This window comes from Protopterus annectens, chromosome 16.part0 (assembly GCF_019279795.1).
Source record: "Protopterus annectens isolate FY-2018-M chromosome 16.part0, PAN1.0, whole genome shotgun sequence".
Lineage (NCBI taxonomy): Eukaryota > Metazoa > Chordata > Ceratodontiformes > Protopteridae > Protopterus > Protopterus annectens.
In genome coordinates this window covers 306,150,256-306,175,783 of record NC_056750.1, presented here as the reverse complement: position 1 = coordinate 306,175,783, position 25,528 = coordinate 306,150,256, and the positions used below count along the sequence as shown (strand labels likewise).

The window sequence follows — 25,528 nt, the reverse complement described above, 5'->3', positions numbered from 1 at the left end:
CCTGAAATCGCTATACTACCATGGTCAATGTACTTAGTTGAAAAGGCTTATTTGGTATAATGTTTTGTTAGAATTTAGCGCACGATATTGCTTACAATTTACCCCACACATTGCTGAATTGCATCTGCTTATTCTAGATCAGCCATCTTGAAAGTCTGCATTAACCTAACTACTTTTTAAATCTGCAAACATAACTACCTTTTGCTGGACCTTTGAAATTAGTCCCAGTAAAGGCAACTTAAATGGTTTGAATATTTAACACAGTGGATTAAAGCTATATGTTGCTAATGAGTTTCATCCTGTAGTTTGAGGTTTGATCCCTGCAGCCATTATTTATGTGCCATATAATTCTGATAAAGTCAGTAAACTGGACAGTGCTCCTCCTTCACTGCGGCTGACAAGGACTTGTGCCTACTATATTGTCTGGTTAGCATACATACCTCTCAACCTCTTAGTGCAAGAAATCTGTACAAAGCCTGACAAAAATGGGGGAAAAAGCTCCAAAATGGGCACAGATTTTAAATATTGCTCTTATAAACTTAGAAGGTTGCTAGAGTAACAGAGTTTGTGTTAACATATGTTTTCTGAAGGATCTGAAATGCAAATGTATTTCTTTATTTAGTGACATAAATCCTTAGATCATCCCAATGATTTTACATGAGGAACAGACCAAAAATATAAGGAAAAATCTGGACATTCTGCGAACATCCGGACAATTGAGAAGGCATGTTAGTGTATCCTTTCCTTGGTGGTTTAAAGACCTTGCCACCACCTTTGATATTGTACATTACATGCAGTCAGGATGACTATGATGAAGAGATATTAGACACAATGTGCTTTCAACAATAATCTTCACCGAACCTGTTTGGTAAAGAAGTTAGATGGCAAACTATCCCATGTCAAAACAACACCCCTTAATGATTCAGCTACCATAGAAAAACTATTATATGTGCTATATACCCCTTAAAGAACATGATGTTATGTAATTTGTGTAAAATGCTTTCAAATATTTACACAACACTCTGGCTATATTATGTATTTTATTATTTACTGACATTTGTTTACTGGGATAGCCCATTGGGCATGCTAGCCCATTTTCAGTGGAGGCTCGGGGAGAAAAGCTCCACAGTAACAGATAGAAATGACAACAAATTTCAGTATTGCTCACAGTAACAATGACACAGAAATGCAACCTGCCAATATATATATAAACTTATAGATTGCACAAAAAAGCAGTACATAGAGGTTTCAATGACCTTAGTATTTGGCTAGAAAAGTATTTACATAGTATAGAGTGACCCAATGACATACTGATATACACAGATAAATTAAAACAGAAACTTTCAGTTGCAACTGATTAACTCAAAATGTTCACAAAAAATGTATATACACATTCATTATCTCCTTGTGGTTTTGGGGGCATTCTTTCATATTAATCATTTATTCATAGGCATTTTGAGTATAAACTGGAATACAGTCCTGTATAGACGCTTGTAGGTATGTTGCAATCGAATCAGAATCGTTCTGATTCATTTTCAGACTTGGAATCATGATGATGAGCTGATCAAAAATGCGTTCTCATTTGGAGAAGGCGGTGATGATTTCTCAAGCTTTGGTCATGCAGCTAACACACTTGAATCAGGCACAGAGGCAAGTGAATATTTTCCGGACCTGATTGTTTTATTAAATGCATCATGTTTCTTTTGTGCACTTGTACATTTCAATCTTACAAAAAATGTGATATAAGCTTATGTATTGGATCAGTGGTAATGGCGGATACACTGCTTTCTGCAAAAGTTCAAAAGCCACGCTCATCTTCGTTTTTGCAACTCAAACTTTTTGGTTTATCTGCCATAATAAAATATATTCTTACAATGCCTTTTTTTAAGCAATTCAGTTGCTTGCTTCACTTCTTCAATTGCTATCAGGTAGTAACAATAATTATGAGGTGGGTAGTTTTGGTTTAAGTAGATTACTAATAACAAACTTCCTGGGTGAGTCTTCAGACTGCAGTGGTGTTTTCTAATATTCCAGATTGGATATGCAGTAATCTGAATTTTCTGACTTGTTACACTTTTTCTGAGGTTTTGACTGTCTGGAACATTTTCTCCACTTGCCCCTTACCCTGTAGATATCTGAAGCATGAATTAGTTTGCTTGAAATGTTCGTTGTCTTACAGAAGTATGGAATTCCTGACTTATAAACTGTGGACCATAGTCTGATATTAATTCACCAGGAATGTCATGCCTATAGAAAATAGGTTTTAAAACTCTGGAACCCAAAGTTGTACATCTTATAAAAATTTCGTACAATGAAGCATAAAGAAGCTAATGTGCTTGTTTGTACTGAAACAAATCTACATTATAGTAACATTTTCTCTCTCTAATTCCACAAATGGTACAAACATCTCAACTCTGCATCATTTTCTCAATCTGTTCAGATATCTTAGTGCAGTAAAGAACACTACATGATCTTTCTGTATGTCTGATAATTCCTAGCTGTGCCTCCTTGATTTTATTCAACATATTTTAATTTATAAAAGTTAAGTACAAGAACTCTGTCATCTTTAAACATCAAGTCTTGGACATACAGATTCTCATCATGGCATGGGAGGTTTACATGAATGTTGGGACTAACAGAATGAGCATTATATGGTCACCTGTTTGTACTTATAGGTGATATTCATAATCTCATGGTTCACAGCTGTGCAACGCATATCTGAGCAGAGTGCAGCTATGCCGTTATGCAAATATATGGAGTGCTATCTCACTAAGGTGACTAAGGCAAAGTGAAAGCTTGCATGAAGAAACATCCACTTTTTACAAGTCCACAAAATGGATAAAAATGTTTTAATTGTGTGTGAATTCATCCGTTAATGTGTAAAGTCTAGATTAAGCTCGTCTATATTTGGAAGTTGGGGATGAGTGCAGGACTGCAAAAGCCCAAATTAACTAATAGTGAACAAATAAGGCAAACAGCACTTAGAGCAGTTACTTGGCATGTATTAAAAAAAAGAAAAAAAAAAAAAAAGAGAGAAGTTGGTGAAAGAAATAGGGAAGAAGGGAGATGCGGAAGTGTTGGAGTAGTTCTCACCTTGGTTCAAAGGGCCTCAAATGTTTCTACTGCCTGATGGACTTAGAGTGGAAGACCCAGATGACATTGGTGTGAGGAGGCCATTGGTGGCTCAGTGGTCAGAGTTGACCAGGGCAGCTAGTCTTCCATTCACTGAAGAGAGGTACTTTGAGGGCTGAAAGTGTTTCTCTACTGCCTGCTCAAACACATCGTTGACCAGGTCTTGAAGCTCATTCTCAACGCTACTTTTTATGCTTGGTCACACTAAAGGACCTACAGGGCCAAAGCCACCACCACGATCCTGTGATGATTTCCTCCAAATGACAGAGGAAGGTGGGGAATATTTTCTGACCTGGAAGGCTTGTGGTCTAGCTGATCCTGGGATTCCTGGACCTATAGAAAATGAAACATAAAAGGAAGTGAAAGAAAACAATGACATAAAAAAAAAGATGATGGCAGGAAAGGCAGACAAAATATTAAAATACATGCATTCATAATTTGATGTTACATTAATTTATTGATAGTGCTTACTAAGCATCCAGTAAACAGGTATACTACAGAAAATGTTACTACATTTTACACGGAGTAATAATTCTGCCAATGGAACTACATTTGAATGTGTTGAAAAAGGTTTCTTATTAATATTAAAAGTATTTCTGCAATGCTACTCTGATTACCATTAATACACAAATGACTTGTTAAAAAAAAAAAAAGGAAAAAGGACAGACTACCTTAACTTAATTTTTTCATACTTAAGAGCACTGTAGGTGGGCCTTGTATTCCTTGTTTTTCATACTTAAGAGCACTGTAGGTGGGCCTTGTATTCATTGGCCCATGGAATGAAGAAAAAATGGCCGCATTATTAAGTACAGTAGAACACGATACAGTCTGATTTGTGTATTCACTATCAATTTTTTATTTAATATTATTACGTCTTAATTTTGTTTTCTTCAACCAAATGATTCAGGATGTAAAGTGTTCCTGGGATTTGATATACACCAGACAATGTGAAGTCTAGAAATATGTGGGTGGGGGTGTAGGGTAAAGGTTACTTAATGCTGCCTTCCAATTACTGGCAAATATACATTTTATTACAGGTTTCCAAGTTTAACAAGGAGCTATTTACCTTAACTGTGTAATCAGCATTAAACCTTGAAGAGATTAAATGTGTTTTTCTGATTTAGTAGCAGGAAAAATAGCTATAAGGCAGTGTCCCTACTTTGTGTTGAACTGATTTGAGCAGTTCAGCCTCATTTATCCCCCACCCTCTGCCTAGGGTATGGTGGCGTGATCTGGTCAGCCGTCTTGTACGTGCATCAACTATACTGGAAATAAGTGACATAGTTCTGCCAAAAAATCTGAGTCAGCACTAAGCCGGTGGCGTGCATTCGTTTTGTGCAGTGGGCTCTATTTCTACACCAGATAAATCAATTGCTAACATTGCAGTGCTACATAAGGGGATCACTCTAGAGTGTTGTCCTTCAGATGGGACATTAAACCAAGGTTCCATCTGCTCGAGTTGGTGGTAGCCAAAGTGGATGTAAAAGATCCCATCATACCTAACAAAAAGTGTAGAGAAAGTTCACAGATACCCTGTCCAAACTTCCACTAATACCATAAATACTATTTCAGGTCTCTCATGAAAAGAGGCTACTAGCCTAATGGGATAAACCCAGTCAAAAAGAATAAATAAATAAAAATTATTTTCAAATGTATTGATTTCTTATGAACATAGTGCAGCAGAAAATTATTTTTGGCCTACACTGAAGTCTACTTTCTTTAAAACCTCAACTATTTCACAGTGTGTCAGGATTTTATTTATTTATTATTCATTTGTTTACCAGGAAAGTCAGACTGGGTACGAGCCCATTTTCCCTGAAGGCCTAGGGACAGAAGCTTCACAGTACAATTTAAACAGAATTACACACATTGGTTGCAAAGACTAAGACAATCACTAGGCAGTACAATTTGAGGATACAAAAAAGAAGAAAATTAGCAAATATAAACCAAGCAATAAAGCTGAATATACATTATATTCAAGATAGAAGTGATTTGCTAATATCTATGTTACATAATGCATGACAAATATATTACAAAATAAATAAGTCATAAGAACTATATACACTTTCTGAGAAGAGACTTGAGTAATAAATTTCAGTCATAATTTCTGGGATAGATAAAGGTTAGTATAAGAACAGAGAGAAGGAACATTTGAAGGTTAAAGAATTATAAAAAGGCCAGGCTAGAAAGTAAGTAATGCAGGAAGGGAAGTAGGGTAGATCAAGAAAAAGTCCATTAAGACTGGGGAGGAAGGAATGGAAGAGGGTACTAAGATGGTGTGGAACATGGGCAGATCCAACTACTGTTTGTGTGTGTATAGATATATAGATACAAGATATAGATAGTGATACATACTTTCAGTTGATAAAAATGAATGCTTTTTACTACTGTAAAAAAAAAACAAAAAAAAAAAAACCCATGATCTTGTGAACAATTGTTCTGTTATATTTTATACCAGCAGCCCTTGGCATTGAATAACATTGTTGTGGGTTAAAGGAACATGTCCTTTACACCATTGTTGTGTAATCTCAGAATTAGTATATATAATTAGCAGGGGGGAAGCAGCAGGTCTTGCCCATGGGGGGGAATATATATATATATATATATATATATATATATATATACACACACACACACACACACACACACACACACGTTCCCTTTATAAGCTCGAAATCCTGAAATATTGAATTTCAGAATCTCGAGCTCATAAGTGTTATTGTTTAACTCGCATGTTGGAGAGGTTAAATTAGCGGTTCTGGTGTTGAGCTGTGCTCATGGATTCAGGTAAGTGTTTTTGTTTAAGGGTTTTGGGCAGGGGCTGTGGTGTGTGTTACTGTGTTTTGTTACAGTGATGTGTGTGTTTGCGAGGGGAATGTTGCTTGTGTGGTGGTGTTTCACTTGTGTGTATGTAATGTGACCTTGGAGTTGGTATATTTAAGTAGCTGGGGTGCAGGGGGGCTTGCCCCCCTGCATATAATAAGGGTAGGTGTGTGTGTGTTTAGTTGTGTCCGTGTGTGTTGCATTGTTTTTTGAAAGTGTCGGGAGGTGTCTGTGTTTGTGTGCGTATGTGTTGTGTAGTGTGTGCTGTGTGTTTTTCCAGTTTTGGATTTTGTGGTTGTCTGGTTTCAGTTATATGGATTTTTTACTTTATGGTCTTGAGATACTGAAATTCAATATTTCAGTATTTCGAGATGATGAAGTGAATCCATATCTATCTATATAATTTTTGTTGCCGTACGATCATTTTGCACTTTGCTTTGCTTTTGCTCTTATGAGCCTTTGTAGTTTGCTGATACACACACACACACACACACAGACACACACACACACACACACACACACACACACACACACACACACACACACACACACCCCAAGTGTTTGTAATGTCAACAGCTGTCTAGCTGACTGCATATGGCTGAGAAGGCAGTTGATTGACAGGTGTGAGAGATCGTAAAACTTCTGGGGTTTGGTAATTTGCCTTTACCTCATATCTATGTGCTCTCAGAGATGGTGTATGCAATTAGCAGGGGGTGTTGGGGACAAAGTCCCCCACCATGAGGGGTATAGTGGTCCTGCCCCTTGCAAAACCTGATTTTTTTTTTTTTTTTAGACTTAGATTTTGCATACCCTGAGACTGTTTTTTGGTGCATGCATAGAACTGCCAGTCAATGTTGGGTGTTTCAGATTACATGTGGTGCACCTATATTTATATTTATACATCTGCAGCAATGGATGGGTGTGTGTGTGTGTGTGTGTGTGTGTGTGTGTGTGTGTGTGTGATATATATATATATATATATATATATATATATATATATATATATATATATATGTATGTATATATATATATATATATATAACAGCAACCATCCCAAAGGATGGAATAGCCAAAAAAAAAATAGTAAAACTCACCACCCTGGCTGAACATGAATGACCTCGAAGAGAACAATTTTAGCAAAAACCAAGCTTTAATATTGCTTTTGTCTCAGAGAGACTTCATGAGAATGAACTAACATCACAAAAGCAACACATAATATACCAAGCCTAGTAATTAATCAATAATTCAATCAAAAAATCAATGAATCTATTAAGAACTAAAACTCACAAGCATAAACAAAAATTAACAAAAATACAAATAGAAAATATTAAAAATCATTTTAAAACTTTTAACCTTCTGTTTAAAAAAAAAAAAAAAAAACACTTAATATTGATAGAATCATTCATGGCAGGCTGCTTGTCAGTCTACTGCCATATAGTTTCTCTTTGTTCAATTTGATCTTTAAAAGAACCCACCCCCCCTAATACTTTTAGATACTTGTTCTAAAACAGAGAACAAATTTTTTTTTTGTATCCTAAACATTTTAGGGTATGTTTAAACAGCGCTTTGTTACTGTTTTTTGTTTCAATGCAATAATAATATTCTTTAATTCCTTTACTTAAACATCTTGTAGTCATACCTACATAGAACTCCTAGCATAATGAACAAACAGCAATATATACTAACCTCTGTCCGTTACAATTATAAACACCAACAATAGGAATGGTCTGGTTCAAATGTAACAATTCGACATAAGGCACTTCCAAAATGAACCTACAAGAACTACAAAAGTCACATTTATACATTCCCTTATTTCATCCACTAATAGTACTAGTTTTAGTAAAAGAGTCAATCTGCAGACAGTTTTTCAAACAATAGGTATTTTTATAAATAAACCTAGGTCTATCTCCAATATCCTTAATCAACTCTGAATTCTGTCTTAAAATATTCCAATTCTTATGTATAATATAACTAATACTGTTTATATCAATAGACATGTCTAGGATACAAAATGTATCATATTTTTTCTTATTAATATTAAATTAATGCCGTACTCTATGAGAAGGGGTAGGATTATTGGGTATAAAACCATACAGTAAAATAGGAAAATCAGAGAACCTACGTCCTTTAACTTCTATGGCCAATTTATTCAATAATTCAGAATGATAGCCTCACTCTAAAAACATCCCCAGGATAAAAGTGATTTCCTGTTAAAAAAACATTATCATCTGACGTCATTCGAGAAGCAAGTATAAATTGACCTTTGTGGATATTATTTTTCATAAAAACAGGATGATTACTAAAATAATTTAAGTAACCATTAACAAAAGTGTGTCTGCTATAAACTCTGCTAGTAAATTTACAATTATGATTATCCCAATTGATGGTAACATCTAAAAAGTTGACTGAAAGCCCAACACCACCTAAACTAAATTTCAAAAATGCAGATTGTTCATTAATACTCTCATAGAAAGCTGAAACTTGATCTCTACCGCCTTCAATAACAAAAAATAAATAATCCACAAATCTAGCATAAAAGGCAAAAGACAAAACAGATTTCAAAGTACTTTGCTCCCACCAACCAAGCACGATGTTAGCATAGGCAATGGTAGCAGCTGACACCATAGCTACCACTCTCAGCTGTTTGTAAATTTTCTGATAAAAAAAAAATATATATATATATATATATATATATATATATATATATATATATATATATATATATATATAGACACACACACACACACGTATATAAAATCATAGATATGTAATGAGACAAAATTAATAACTAGGGGGCCAACAAGCATACATACGTGTATGTGTATGGATCCCCTTTAAAAAGCGAATTACCATAATGTCAACTTGCAGAACAGCAAGACGAATACTATGAAACTTTACATTACTGAACATTCACATCATCGTAAGGAGGCAGTTGGCCAAGTTAGTGAACTTTGCCCTTTCCTCCACTGTAGTACGATCTCTGAGTTGATATGTTTAGTTAGGGCATGGGGGGTGCAGCCCCAGATTTGGGTGAGTTTTATTTGTTTTGGTTTATTTCCTGTTGGGCAAGTGTTTACTTATGTGGTGAAACTTTACGATGATGTGAATGTTCAGTAATGTAAAGTTTCCTGGGTTTCATCTTGCTGTTCTGCAAGTCAATGTTAAGGTAATTCACTGTTTTAAAGTAGATCCATACATGGGTATACTTCAGAAGAATGAAAATCCACTTAACTGAATCACTGAAGACCGAGACGACTTCACCAAAACCAGAAATAAACAAACACCTGGATTACCAGTCAGAAACTCTGGGAAAATAGCTACAAATCCGGCACCACAAAAAGGCAAACTGAAGCAAATTAAACCCACCCATGTAGGGGCCTGCAACCCCACACCCACCTAATTAAATATACAAACTCTGAGATTGCACTACAGGGAGAATGGGGTAAAGTTCAGCACTGTGGTGAAGTGGTTCCTTTCCCACAGTAACTTTCCAGTCATCTGAGTGTTCGTTAATTTGTGGTTTCAGCAAAGTCCTCAGTCTTCCTTGATTTGGGTAAGTGAGTTTTCATTCTTCTGAACCAGACCCACATATAAGTGTGTGTGTATATTAATATAACCAACAAAAAACTATCTTAACTTGCAACATTTACTGTATATGCTATTGATAATCAATATCTTATTGAATTAAGGCCAACAACCTGTAATGTTGTCCCCCCCCCCCCACACACACACACACACACACACATGTAAAATGATGTTTTTTTGTTTTACTTTTCATAATTCCAACTGTAAGCTATTGGCTGACATTTGCAATTACTTTACTTTTTTGTAGTTTTAGTGGCAATTAATGGTAAGCTTGTTCATTGTTATGCATTTCTATCAAATTCATCAGTGATAACACATACACATATTTATAATAAATATAAATTTATATCTATATGTATATATCTATACATACTTATAAATGTATAAATATAGAGTATACATACACACACGCAAACATACACAGACACTTACATATATAGATTTGCATGTGTACATAAATATCTAGGTGTGCATGCCTGCATCTACCAAACTCCATTCCCCATGCATACATAGAACTATATGATTATCCTCCAGTATGTTTTGTTCTCCATGAAGGTGAAAAGAAGAAAAGAGAACAGAAAAATTCCTTACTGTAGTCCACTGGCTTTGTCTCCTGAACATGCTGTTTGGCCCCCCCCTCCTCTGCAGGTCATCGTTGCTGTGCCAACACTACTGTTCTGAGTGGGGAATCTCTATGAGGGATAACAGGTGTGCAGTTCCAGCATCTGCAGGTGTGATTTCTGTAAGAGGTGGAGAAGGATTTTGGTCTCTGCCTCAGACCAGCTTGGAGTATGACCCTGAGCCTTTACAGTTGCTGCTATCCTATGAAGTGTCAGTATAATGGTAAGGTGTGTAAGTGCAGGATAGAGGATAAGGTTTGAGCTGCCTGTTTGTCCTCAGAGGAGTGGTTTAAGGCAGTAACTTGTAGTTTATTGGCCATTTTGGGTAATTTCCTGTCTTTTCCAGCCCCCTGCTATAAAGCACGCTTTGGCGGGCTTTTCTGGCTATAGAGAACTCAGCACAGCTCCTCGTGGTGTCCAGCAGAGTTCCTAGAGCAGCAGAGACCAGAAAAGACAAACTTTCCAGATTCTAAGTATTTTTTCTGCATTTTCGACTTTTTAAGCCTTTCGATTGCTATTTCTGCCTGTTTTATTCTGCTATTACCTGTTTTTACTGTTTTTAATAGCTTGAATTGTTTGTTGCACTTGCTTAAGTTTTGCTTAAAAGTTAAACAACAGGCTAATACACTCAAGTGTACTAGCTTTTGATAGCATTTAGTCGAAAAACACAGCATTTATTGTATTTTCTGCCTATCTGCAAAAAACTTGAAAAACAAAAATACTCTTGTTTTCCATACTTTCCTAATAGTTTGTTCCAGTGATCAGATTTTGCTGATCCCTGGGCTTTGTCTTGGTTCCTGTTTTCTCCATTTTCCTTGTTTGGTCAAGGGGTAGTTTCTTTACTCACTAGTGGGAGTAGGGAGTACTGAGCTGCCTGTTTGTCCTCAGAGGAGCGGTTTAAGGCAGTAACTTGTAGTTTATTGGCCATTTTGGGTCATTTCCTGTCTTTTCCAGCCCCCTGCTATAAAGCACGCTTTAGCGCGGAGTTGCCACTGTTGCACACTAGGGCAGCGCCGATTAAGCAGGTTTAAACTATTTGGGCTACCTAAAGTCCACTCTTCAAATTTTCCCTTAAAACTACCTTCCTCGAACTATACTACTGATCTAATAAAAAAATCTCTACTAGACTCCAAGTAGACTATTCTCTATCTGTTAAACCTAGCACTTGCTCCTACAGTACTTATTACCTTGATACGGCACTCTTATAGATAGCACCCCAAAAAGGCAAACCCCCATTTCTCAGTCACCCACATCCCCCGGAATCTCTTTTAAAGTTTTTTTTGTCTAGTCCTTCTAGCATGTCGAGGGATCAGTTGCTAGTGTCCTCTCCTGCTCAGCTGGTGAACCTGGGAATATTGAGGCAATGTTACAATTGCCTCATGTACACAGACAACCCTCTCCTCCTCCCACAAAACACAAATACATGAGAGATGCAACTATACGGCCAAACTGGAGGCTGAGCTCTCTCAACATAGGACTGGCAAGACCAGTCAGGAGGAAAAGGTTACCACACACACTATAGACCCAGTCTCACATAGTACCATCTCAACCTCAAATCATACACATCAACACACAAAGACATACTCAGAGGCTCTGATCAAAAATCTACCAAAACAGCAGAGGCCACCAAAGCAGACACCCAAACAACCACCACCTCAGAACACAACACCTGCAACACATAGACCTCACAGTCAGTGTCAAACAGTCACAGCCCTTAAGGCCAAACACAATGCCAGACACACTAGTCATTGGTGACTCCATAGTCAGACACACTGACGACCCGCTCACCAGACTGAGTAAGGAGAAGGTCACAGTAAGCTGCCTGTCGGGCGCTAGAATCCGCCACATAACGCATGCACTCAGGTCTCTCAACAGCAGGTACAAATACGACTCGGTCATTGTCCACGCTGGTGTAAACGACCTGAGACGTACCTCCTTGGACTACATGAAAAGAGACATTGAGGAGCTCTCTGATTATGTAGCCCAGGCAGGTATGACCCTGACCCTGAGCAGTATCCTACCTTCACCAAGAATGATGCCACAATACAGAGATAAGATGATCAGCTTTAACAATTGGCTTAAACTCTGGTGTCATTTAAAGGGGATCCAATGTCTGTCTGCCTGGGATGACATGCTGGACAAGCCATGCTGCTTCGCAAGGGACGGCTTGCACCTGTCACCCCTGGGATTCCGGATATTGGCAAAGGCTCTTGCCACCCCCATAGTGCCTTTTTAGGCAAGGCTCAAATTCTAAACCTACCACCCTAGAACACAAAAAGGAAAAAACTAAGGGTAATGCTGCTCAATGCCAGAAGTCTAAATCTCAAAATGCACGCACTCGAGGCCCTTCTCAGTATGGAGAACATCGATGTCTGTGCTGTGACAGAAACCTGGTTCAAGGCTCCTGAGAGCACCCCAGCACTATCAGGTTTTACCTCATATCATGCTCCGCCCCAAAATCCGGAAAATACCAAGAAAGGAGGGGGGTATCCATATTCATCAAGGACACCCACACCTCCAGACTGGTGGCAACGCACGATGCATCGGAAACCATCCAGGTGCAATTAACCATAGGCAAGACTGCTCTGCAAATTGTAGCATGTTACAGGCCACCCTCACAAAATCAGGAACCTCACATGGCCTTCCTGAAAACACTAGAGGGGATAAATGTATCACCAAACACCATCATACTAGGTGACTTCAATTACCCTAATATAGACTGGGTACACTACTCAAGCCCAAACACCCTAGCCCAAAAGTTCCTGGAATTCATAAACTCAAATGCCATGGAACAACTAGTCACCATCCCACAAGAGGAGAAAACATACTTGATCTCATCATCACGAACATGGGAGCACAATGTTCAACACCGAAGTATACCCCTCACTGGTGAGATCAGATCACAAACTAATCTCGCTGGAGGTCCTCATCCCAGCCCCACCTGAAATAAAAAAGACCACAGTAAAGAACTTCTCGAAAGCCGACTTCACACTTCTAAAGACTAGTGTGGTCTCCTTTAAGGCCCCTGAGCCGGCGGAAAACAGTACTCAAGCCGCTGAATCACTTACAGATGCCTTCTACCAGCACCTGCAGGACTGCATGGATAAGGCAATCCCAAGCAAAACAAAGACTCTTTGTACCAAAGGCAAGTGTCCAGTCTGGTGGACCCCAGCCATAAACAAACTCTACAACAAAAGGAGGAAGCTACTACAAGATAGAGCAAAATCCTTAAAAGGTAAGACACCCTTGATCACTACAAGTAAAAAACTAAGAGCTCTCATAAAATCATCCAAAGCAAATTTTGAGAGAAAAATAGCTAAAGACTCAAAAGACAATCATAAGGCCTTCTTTAGCTATGTTAGAAACCTGGGAGGAAACTCCCAGATATGTTCAGAACTAGTTCAAAATTATGTGAAGATTACTGATCCTACAGACATTGCCAACATACTGGCTGACAGGTTCAGTGCAAACTTCTCCCCCCCAAAAGGAGAGATATCTATACCAAGCGATTGCAGCCCCCCAAACATCTCCAACACCCAAGTGAGAACTGCTCTCTCCAAAGCAAAAAACACAGCATCCATGGGACCTGATGGTGTCCCCGGCTGTGTGCTCCACGAACTCAACGAGGAATTAAACCCACAGCTAGGACAGCTGTTTAATCATAGTCTTACCTCTGGATACGCACTCAGGAGTGGCGACTGCAACTGTGGTCCCACTTCACAAAGGCGGTGCCTCCACCGACCCTGGAAATTACCGGCCCATTAGCTTGACAAGCCTTATCTGCAAAGCCATGGAGAGGATCATAATGGACCTCATAAATAAAGACATAGGGAATTTGCAGACTTTGGATCCATCCCAGTTTGGCTTTGTCAAAGGCAGATCATGCCTTCTAAACTTGGTTGACTTTTTCAAACAGTCACCAAAGCCATTGATGAGGGAAAGGCAGTCCATACAGCCTACCTCGATCTGGCGAAGGCCTTCGATACAATACCCCACTCGGGTATCATTGAAAACTCATCAGCTTAAATGTTAACCCATACATCACAAGATGGGTTGCAAACTGGCTGAGTGACAGAACACACAGGGTCAGAGTTGCTGGCGCCATGTCAGACTCAAAGCCTGTCACAAGTGGTGTACCACAGGGCTCAGTCCTGGGCCCACTCTTGTTTGGCATCTACTTTTCCAAGTACAAGCAAACACAGGAGGGTTATGGCTGACAAAGTTTGCAGATGACTGCAAACTGGGCGCCATAGTAGAAAACACATCTGACACAGATATCCTTCAGAAGGGTCTCACAAAAATGGATAACTGGTGCCAGAGCCATGGCCTAAAGTTAAATGCCAAAAGATGCATAGTCATACCCTTCGGGAAAAACAAGGTTACCCCTAGCTACCAAATAGGTGGCAATCCACTGAGCACAGAAGAAGTTATCAGGGACCTGGGGACCCAAGTTGATAGTAGTCTGTCATTCGACACCCATGTAGCCAAAGTAGTTAGGAAGACCTTCTACATTGCCCACCTTATCATGAAGGGATTCTCATCTAGATCAAGGGAGGTCATAGTCTCCCTATACTCATCACTCATCAGACCAATGATTGAGTACAATGCCCCATTCAGAATGTATCTGACCCGACACTTGCAGCAGCTTGAGAGGCCACAAAAGTTCCTCACCAAAAGGATAAAGGGTCTCAAACATCTGTCCTATGCTGCCCGACTGAAAGATCTCCAACTCTATTCAGTCGCTTACCGCCTGCTCAGAGGTGACCTTTGCCTAACATACAAGGCCATGTCAAACCCAGATTTGATGAATATGCTTCACCTCAAAAAATCTAGATCCGTCAGAGCCACAAGGGCGGGAGACTTAAACCTTGACACGGCTATTAATAGGACGTGTTGGAGGGATAGATTCATCACCCAAAGACTCCCTATGCTGTAGAACAAAATTCCGGTATATGTGAGGCAGAGCACCTCGCTGGCCTTGTTCAAGAGAAATCTTGACCAATGGATGGGAGATTGCAGATATACCCCAGGGATTACCTCAGTGTCACTGCTCAACAGAGGCACAGCAAAATAATGGGTATAGTTCCCCATACTAAAGGGGTGGCGTAAGCCACAAAACTATGGGCTAGGCTTGTAAATGCCCTCGGGCAGATAGCCTAGTATGAACCTATGAACCTATGAACCACAGCCTCTGAGATGGGACATCAGCATGTCCGACCCATGCAGCCATATAGGGTACTAAATAGTGAAGTGATGGCACTGTCGAGGTTGGTTTACTTATTAGACTGAAGCACTCACATTTCCTTTTCTCACTTGTACCTTATTGTACTATGTGAGGAGAAGTTCCTGAGCAGTCCAAGTGGACGTGTCTCTGTTTTTTTATGCACTGCAATGTTCTGCCTAGGGTGCAGGAATGTTATTATGGTGGTAATGTAATAACGTATGATAGCATAATCTTAAAGTATTGTTGGTAATATTGCTTTTATAACTGCTGTTTTGTAAATGCCTTGTATTATTCAAGTGTTTAAATTTAGTTTCTGGCCTCAGTCAATGTAAATGATTGTTACCAATGGAAAAATGATCCAAACAGCATAAATAATAGCAATAAACAAGGAAATGCTGTTCTCACACCCAAAATTCCAGGTCATATAAAACACTTAATTACACAACCAGATTAAACACTTTCATTCTAAAATAATGCATTCCCACACTCAGCTCTGCTCAGCAGAGCTTGTCTGTGAGAATCTGAACTTATTTTCTGTCTATGAGAGCAGATCCACCAATGGGTAATACTGCAGTTCATAGAAGTCAACTTGGTTGTGCTTCATTTGCATAATGTGTGGAAATGGGCCACATTTTCCACCGATAGTCATATGGCCACCATTTTTAACTGCACTCAGCCAAGCTTGATGGTGACTGAGTTGGGAAGTACAAAGTAGTTAAAGTAAGGTGACAAATAATTAACACTGAAAGTTAATGGAAAATTATACAATTTCAAATCCGTGAACAGTGTTACTATGCAAAAATGCATTGGTTTTAGGGTAAGATGAAGTAAATATGCAATTGTATGTTAATGACAATCACAGGACTTGAGAAACGTTACATGTCATTTATTACTTGTGTATACGTAGCTGTGTAATGTGCACAGGAAACTTAAGGGGAAAGAACATTGAGACAGAAAAAAATGCTTAGTTTCAGAGATAGCAGAAATGATAGATGTTTTTATTGGTGTACTGATTTATAGCTGATGCTGCACAGTTTCTCTTCAATCATTTAACAGATTGTACTGGTTAAAAAGGTTTATACAACATTTAGTTGAAATATGTTGGTCTTCTTTACTTTATTAAATTAGGAATGTTACCTGAGGTTATGATGATCAAATGAAATTAGTGTTTGTGTGCTTTTTGCTCTGAGCTTTAGTATCAGGAGTATTTCTTTATGTGGCTGCCAGCATGCTTTGACAAGGAAATTGGGTGTCAGGACTGTCACTGTGCACTCATATGTTTAATTTGGATAATGCTTTAAGTACTGTGTTGTAGGCTGACGAGGACATTTCATGTTGATAAATATCAGTGCACTAGGGTCATTAAAGTATGTTGTTTTGGGTGAATGCATGATTCAGCAGCTGGGATCCAGAAAAAAAAAAAGACCACTTCAGCCCTAAAGAGAATCACATCATCACGAAGAGCTTAGGGCATAGCACAAAATTACTTTTGGCAAAGAGGTGCCAAAAGAAGCAGAGAGGGAGTTACGTTGTGTAACCAAATGGTTCTGGATATGTTCTGGATATAAATGTAGGTGGGAGGAGGAATTGCACATTGATGCAGTGCAGAAACAGGGCCAACAATATGGTGGGATGTAACACAGCAAAGTCTCGGCAAAATGTAATTGTCCATAGCAATACCAGTGGGGGACCCAGCTATATACTTATCCCTTTAACATCCGATGAGGAGTACCTTCTATCTGTACATGGGGAGTCGCAGATGAGGATGTCACAGGCATAATCAGATGTGGTGTAGCTCTGATAGTTACCAGCATCAGCAGCTGCCACAGTCATCCAATCATTAAGATAACTGCATCCCTGATGGCAAAATCACACATTGAAAAATACTGCATAGGGTACCTGGATACATATAACGCATGATATTTCTTAACAGCTGCACACACTGTTTCTGCCTCTCAGGAAAGTGATCAGATTGTGCATGGTAAGTATTTTCTATACGTAATTAAAGAACATTCATTAATTCATTTTTGTGGTTCAAGGGCTTGGTAACAATGTCAATTGCTACTCCTTCACAGGGATAGCAACAGAAACAAGCCGTTCCACTATGCCAGGACAGTGAACAGATGATAGCAGAATGGTCGTTGATGATGATGCCATAACAGTTTGACACGTGATGACAGTGGCAACAAAATCACCTGGTATAATGGTAAGATCATGCACAGGTTCACATGTTCAAGAAGATAAGGACTTTCATTGCAAACAGTACAGGGAAGAATGTCACCTAGCTGAACACCAGTGTTTGATGAAGAACAGGAGCATCTTTAGGAAGATGGTACAATCTTAGCGGTAGCAATGACCACTGTATCACCTGAGCAAAGGTGTACCAGGGGAAATCACGTGTCACAGCTGGTACCAGGAGAAATCACGTGTCACAGCTGGCTCTAGATGCATGAACAGCCTTGGCTGCTCAGTAGCAGATGTGCCTAGAACACTGTCCAGGCATAATCCACTGCCACAGAGTGAGGTACAGAAGGTATGAATATTGCAGGATGTATATGGAAATGTTAAAGCGTGGATAATGCCACGATCATACTCATGAGTAGTATGATGGCACATAGCATTCTGATAATACCATTATCATACTCATGAGCAGTATGGTGGCACATAGCATTCTGATAATACCATGATCATACTCATGAGCAGTATGGTGGCACATAGCAGCCATCTTTGTCTCCATGCTTTCAGTAGTCAGGACCTACCAGATTCAAGTAGGAAACAGTGGAGGACAGGAATGAGGATGGGGTACCGGCCAGACAAATGGAGGAGTCAGAAAAGGTCAAACGCCACATGACTCTCAGGAAAGTACTGGTAAAAGTGGGGGTGATGTAACCCACAAGAAGACAATCGGGCCTCATCAGCATTCATCTACACTTACCAGAATCTCTCATTTATGGTTTCTGTCACAAAACACTGTGAGATCAGTGTCTGTTGAATCGTCTGGATCTAGTATGTCACGCCATTGTAGCAAGTCAGCAGCAGGCTCATGTGCTAGCACTTTGTCACAGTCATGGGCACCATCACCCATACTGTCCTTAGGGGATGTTGCGTATGATTACACCTAGGGGACAATGCAGCAGCACATGCTTAATTTGAGGATTGTGATTATTTAAAATGAGGGGAAAGTTAAAAAAATGTAGAACAGTATTAAGGACCTAATACACAGGGGAGATTAACAATTACGGCAGTAACAGCTCCTGCCAGCAATATTAGCACTGTTGTCATTTCACTTTTAGCACTCCACGAGTAATGATTTTTAGTACTTCTGATGACAAAAGGGCTGGTGCTTGTGACAGAATGAGTTAATATGAAGTAAAAATATTTCCTATTTATCGGGGGAAAAAAGTAAAGAAACACACAATCAGAAATCTTATTCACTTTCTCTTTCCACTGGAAAGGAGCACCTCATGGAAACTGCTAAGTGGAATACAGCAAAAATACATGGTTAACACAAGCATTTCTTCCAATTACTAACTGAAGTCCTTCAAGAGCAATTAACATGTAATGAACAATGAACATTCCAGGGTAAGCAATTCCTGAATATTTCACTGCAGTCCCTAAACAAACTACATGCAACAATGAAGTAGAAAATGACATATTCTGCATTTCCCATCATGCCGTGTAGTGCACAGACCTCAGTCTGACATGACTCTCAATTTATACCGCCACTAAACAAAACAGATAAACAATAGAACTTTACTTAAAAAAATATTCTTTAAAGATAACAGGGACTGTAAGATGTACAGTGACAGTAGGCCTTTCACCACACAATATAGCCCACACATAGCACTTCATGCGTCGGTTATACTTTGTGTTTTTATAACAATTATAGCACTAACCTGAATGTCTTGGTCCAATGTTCTGGACTATATGCCATCTGTTTGCCTGCACAGTTATGTACTGTGCACAAGCCTGCTGTATACGGTCCCATACCAATGTTGCCAGCTGGTCACATACACTATTGGCACTTGTGGCAGTCCCTCTGGAGGTAGCTGCATTATCATTTTGGAACAATTAACCACCAGATCGGTGAATGATAATTTCATGCAGAATGTAACATGTTGTAAATCTCATGCATGCAGCAGCAGGGTCATATTGACAAGCACCCTCAGGCAACAGAAGCAGGCTTTCAGCAGGCCAGACATTTGGCAGCTCCCACAGGATTACATATTGGAGTCGACAGACATGGCTGAAGTGGGTCTTCTGCATCACCTGGAAAAGAAAAGAAAAAAAGCTGGTTGGACGAGCCACAAGGGAAAGGAAGGTTAGTTTAGTGCTAAGCAATACATTTTCCAAAGTATGACTTATTATATTATTAAAATTTTCACTTACAGCATAGTTAGCATGGTGACCATGGGGCATACTATTTTGCAGGAAGAGGATAGGTGATCTTGTGTGCCAGACATGAGAATCATGGACATTACCAAGATGCCGGGCCAACATGGTGATGCACCCGCCATGCATTAACACAATACCAGGCAGTCAATAAAAGTCCGTCATATTTTTGCTACTGTTCCTTGTTCCCTGTGAATTCCCACTCCCCCTACTCCCATGGCCCTGGTAGACCCTAATGGCAACATGTGTGCCCATCTGTTGTATCAAGCACCTCAATGATATGGGCTCACATGGTTCTGTCTCTGTTGTGTGATAACACTGGCAGATAAATATACTAATCCACTAATGCCAAAAGTACATCGAGAAACTGCTAAAGTATCCTTGAAGCAGAAGCCTGAAATATACCCATTGTGTCCCTAGTCTGACTCTCTGAGGATCCCGTGGCAAGTATAGTGAGGGTATTATATATACCTTAGTATCCTCAGGTATAGGGAAGGTTAAACATCCCACCAGTTCCCATCTGTGGGCCGTAAGAAAATCAGTAAAGATCTTATAATATCACTGTCCACTCTAAATTTATGAAGAATTTATTGATTATCAAAGTTATAGAGAGTTATTCTTTGTCTATATCTGTGCTTTGTTGGCCAGCCAGCACCAGTATGTGCCTGCGGTTTTGTCTTGGCTAGGACAAGGAGCTTGCACCAATAAATAACTAAACTGATAGCAACAGCAAGCATCTTTTCAATAAAAGGGCACAACTTTGCCTTTTATAATGTCTCTGCAGCCTGTGCCGATGTTTGGCAAGAAGACAATAAATCGCAAACTGGAGGAAAGAGGTCTCATTGTCATAAAACATTCTAAATTATTTTTCATTTGAATTTCATGAAGTCTACATTCACATGTGTTTATTGAGCACTTCTATTTGTATGTGCAGCTAGCCTCTATGAATCATGTCGAAGCTGTGCTCAGCTGTGACCTGTTCAGATTGCCTGAGCACAATGACTGAGTACCACACCATATCTCATAAGAATTGCATTTCATGGTCTTTTCTTGTTCTAACTCAGATCTCTTCCAGCTTATCAGTAGACATAGGTAATTGTAAGATAATGTGCAAACCTCCAAATCTTTCTCCAACAAGTCCTCATTACAATCTTAAAAGTATAATCTTCTCACACTAGCAACTGTATAATTCAGCCTACTTGGCTTATGCTGAACATACAAAAGTCACACTATTGCAAACTCTGCATCACTCTTGGAAGCCTCACTGTAGCGCTTTGAAATAGCTTATAATGAGACTCTATAGTGATGCTGTCACAGTAGTCATATCCTGGGATTCAGAAATGCTTTAGTTCAGGTGAAGTGACAGGATCATGAGTTTTTTAAAAGTGTTCATGCTTTACAGATAAGTCATAATGTGGCCAGTTATTAATTTAAACTAAATTTCATTGTAATTGTGTGCAATATCGTTTAGTTTACATGCAGTTCTAGCCCCATTCTTTGAAGAATATAGAGTTTTAAAAACTCTCAATTGCATTGTGTAGCACTTCACCCATGCCAGCACATTTCTGAATTCCAGGGATAGTCCTAAAAGAACGAGAAACCAAATATATATAGCTAACATCTGTTTTTTTTTTTTCAATTTTTGCAATAGCATATTTGATTTCAAGTCAAAGCTCACAATCCTTAACATATTGGCCAACATTCTTGCGTTAGAACTTCTAAATGCCATTGATGACTCATCAATTCTTGAAGGTAATCTATTATTGTAGTGCAACACAGCATTTCAGTGCAGGTGCCTCAGTGAGTTTTAAATATCAATGTTTCTATCTTGCTTTAATGAAAAACAAAACAAAACAAAAAAATAATTTCTAGAAGCTTCCTAAGGAGTGCTGTTATATGTGATAACTTTGGAATTAAATAGTAAAGATAGTACACCCTACCAATGAACTGCATAATAGAATACTTGAGGCTTCTGCATATTCTGATTTACCTACTTTTTATGGAAATTTGTTTCACAGCTTTCAGAAGTAATCCTTGACTACACTGCTAATCCCTCACTACCATCTACAGCCTTGAAATAAGAAAGACAAAGCAGACACACCAGAAAATTCAACTGCCTAGAACAGAACCCAGGGATTTTAATATCAAGGCATGCTTGCATATTGTTCTGTTCCCAGCATATATTTTCCTTTGGCAGGGCATGTGCTTGCTCATCTCTTAAATCACTTTTGACTAAGGTCATCACTGAAGCCGGTACCACTTTAAACTGAAAAAGCTGTCATGAGTGTAAAGTCACATACGCTGTGTAATACATTTAATAGCTGTGCTTCATAACCCATTTAACTCACCTCTAGAAAACTAGATTGCCTATAAAAAGTTTATTCTACAAGGATTTACTGTCATAATTAACTTTCTTACTTATTAAAGCTATTTCTGGACTGCTGATAGCCGTATAGTCTAGCATACAGAGCAGCCTTTAGCATGTATATGCACACACTGACTGGCTCCTGCTAATGCGGCAGCACTGCCTGCTTCACACCTCTCCCAACCCCAATTCACCAACAAAGCTCTGTATTATGAAACTTACAATTTTAAAAATCCACTCCAAATTTATCTCCCAACTCCCACAAACAATCCTTCTTAAAGCCACATTAACTTGCAAAGAAACACACCACTTTAGTGCATTGCATGGTAAGACAAATGTCCTTCCATTTGACTGTTGCAGTTTTCCATACAATAGGGATCTCCTGCCAAGGGCGGCCTGATGTTTGGGCCAGTATACCAAAGCCTTTAGGTTGCTAAGGGTACGCCATAAGTCACATGTATGCTCCCTGTGTACAGTGTAGGGCATAAAGGTGACATCGGGATGTACCATCCTCAGAACTTCTTTGCTGCCAGTCTGAACGCCATCTTTGATCATCGGTCTGAACGCTCGCTTCATTTGCTAGTTCACCAACCTGTTTTTCAGATAGGTACGGCTTTGGGGGTTTTGGTGTTATCCTTTTCCTTTTCTTTAGTACTTGTGGGTTCATGTCATCCAGAAGGGGTAAATGCAAGTCTGGGAGACTGATTCCTCATAAAAATCATCATGAGCAGTGTTTATTTAGTCTCTGTGCTTCCCATGACCATATGTCCTGTTCTATTTGTCAGGCTTTCAGCCCAAAGATTATCCACAGTCTGCATTCCTCTTTGGCCATATATTTAGAAAACCAATGTCTTACACTTTTAGTGAAAGACATTATGGAAGGAACTTCCAGCTCTGAAGGTCAGCTGTCTGTGATGATAAATGCGGAGAATGCTAGGTCTGATTCTTTGGATGTGCTCTCTGAACCAGATGTCTCTCTTGAGGCTAGTGAAAGTCCTGAGGATCACTCGACCCTTTTGTTGGATTCTTCTACCATGACAACTTTAGAGGTCAGCATGTATCTGACATCACACATGTCCTTGGAGGATTCATAGATGTCCGTTTTGGATGTTCAGGGGGAACCACAGCTCATTATTACTCAAGGACCTACGGGTGTTCCACAGATTTTGGTTATGGAGAAGGTTCTGACTAGTATTGTAGAGTACTGTATAGGATCTGAACTTTCTTCATTTCATAGGGCAGATGTCCCTTTAAAGAAGAAACAAAAAACAAAGCATGTTTCTTCTGCTCCTAAGGACCCCCAGAGTGACTGGCAAAATTTAACTCAGGGCTTTAGTACCCTTATGGCCTTGAAGCCCCCCCCCCCCCCAAGGAGTTTCTGTTCCAGCTCCTCCTTGGTCATCCACTCCTCCTTAAGAGAGTCAGGGAACAGGATTCAGATGAGGAATACCTTGCTTAATCTTCCCAGATTCCTTCTTCATTAGACTGTCTCTGAGGAAGAGGAGTCCACTAGCCCTTACACTCTTTTTGAGGAGATTTACTTAGGGGACACAATTTCCAGAATTATGGAATTTTTAAGTGAGATTGTGCCCAAATTTCTGGGGTTCAGGAAAGGTATTGCGAGCTTCTGCAAATGGATTCTCCTAAATCTTCTGTTCCTCCTGCTTTGGCTGCCTGTTGGATGTCTTCTCTACTGCATGTCAGACTCCTGATTCCCAGTATCCTGTCACCAAGAAACCTGATAGGTTATATAAGGTTACCTGATAATTGCAAATTTCTCTGTAGGCACCCATCTGCTGACCCTTCTGTGGTGTCTGTGGCATCTGACAAGCTATCTAAGTTATTGCCTTCGGATAAGGACAGCAGTGCTATGGAAAGGCTGGGTAAGAAGGTGTATACCTCGGCTACCCTTGGTTTCCGGGCTGTCAATTATCAGAATCATATGTCTAGGTATGTTTTGGCTGTTCTTTCTCAGACCTCTCAGGTTATTTACGACTTTCCTGATTCTGAGGGGAAGACTTCTGCCCTCTTCTTTTTAGGGACTTCTTCTCAGGTGGCTTGCCATTCTATTAAGTGCAGCTATGATGTAGCAGATGCTTATTCTTGGGATGCTTCTTTTATAGGTTCATAGGTGTTTACTAGGCTAATGACCACAAGGGCCTTTTTAAGCCTAGCCATGCATCCCAAATCTCTGACAAGTTCTGATACCCTTGATAAGTGTAAGCATGGGCCTGGGATGTGAACCATTTACAGGTTACCTGTGTCTATTAGAGACATAGGCACCAAACCAGGGATGAATTTCTAGTTTCCCATCCAAGTTGCACTTGAATTGGGTTGAGGAGGAACTCTGCTCCACATGGATGGGGAAGCCTGTTCCATAGATGAGGTAGTCTCTGTGATACGTGCCGATTTCTCCAGCAAGTCCTATTTATATCACAGGCAAGGTTTAAGTCTTTAGAATGGGTAATTCTGGTGATGTTTGTTTTCTGGATATGCAGGAGGTCCATCACAGTGGGGTCTGACAATGCCCTGTATGCCAGGCATAGATCTCCCCTCAAAAGCTTATAGGAGACAGAATACAGGGATAGGGCCTTGAGGCAGTCTGCATAGAACATATTACTTGTGCCTTTTGTTCTTTTAGTGAGGAACCTCTGTGGATGTTCCAGTTGTTGGATATGCCTGGCTAGGTACATACCAAAGGGGGCATTGTACTCAATAGGTCTGATGAATGCTGCATGCAGTGGAGCAATGACTTCCTTGGACTTGGATTCCATACCTTTGTTTATAAGCTGAGCAACACATAAATATTTCCTCAACACTGTAGACACATGGTGGTCAAAGGCTAGATTACTATCTATGTGTGTCCCTGAGTCCCTGACTACTGGGTCAACTCTCAGGGATGTGTTGTCAATATAATAGTTGTGATGCCTGTGCCCTGGTCCAGCAATCAAGGATTCTCAATCCTCACCACTAACACCAGTGAGGGGTGTCTCATATATGAGGAAAGAATAACAAATGCACACAGTAAAGTGCAATTTCCCTTAAGAGCACGCAGAGACCACAGTCAGTCTAGGGCTGGTCGTTCCTTGCTCTCCAGGTCCCCAATAAGACACCCCACTGGCACAGCTCTAGGGTCCAGATCTCAGTCTAGTAGGCAAGCTAAAACCTCCAGCACCCTCTCTGTACAACCAGTACTTCATGTCCCTGCCCACGTAGCTGACACACACACACACACACACTTAGAGAAGAGTTTATACAACCACACAGACACTCCTGGGGAAGGCTGGTACAGGTTCTCCAGCTGTGCCCCTTTATCCCAGACTATACAGTAGTACCAGCTACCACCACCCACTAATATTTATCAGCTACTCAAAGGCCCTTAAAAGG

General features: G+C 39.7%; 1 long non-coding RNA gene across 1 annotated transcript in view; it reads right to left on the bottom strand.

Moving 5' to 3' along the window:
• Nucleotides 1–2,528: 2,528 nt before the first annotated feature.
• The window catches only part of LOC122791056, a 280,857-nt gene continuing 257,857 nt past the window's right edge, over nt 2,529–25,528 (bottom strand). The window contains exons 2-3 of the long non-coding RNA XR_006363065.1: nt 19,281–19,653; nt 2,529–3,465 (exon numbers count right to left, since the gene is read on the bottom strand). This is a non-coding gene — a long non-coding RNA (uncharacterized LOC122791056). The remainder of the gene's footprint in view (nt 3,466–19,280; nt 19,654–25,528) is intronic.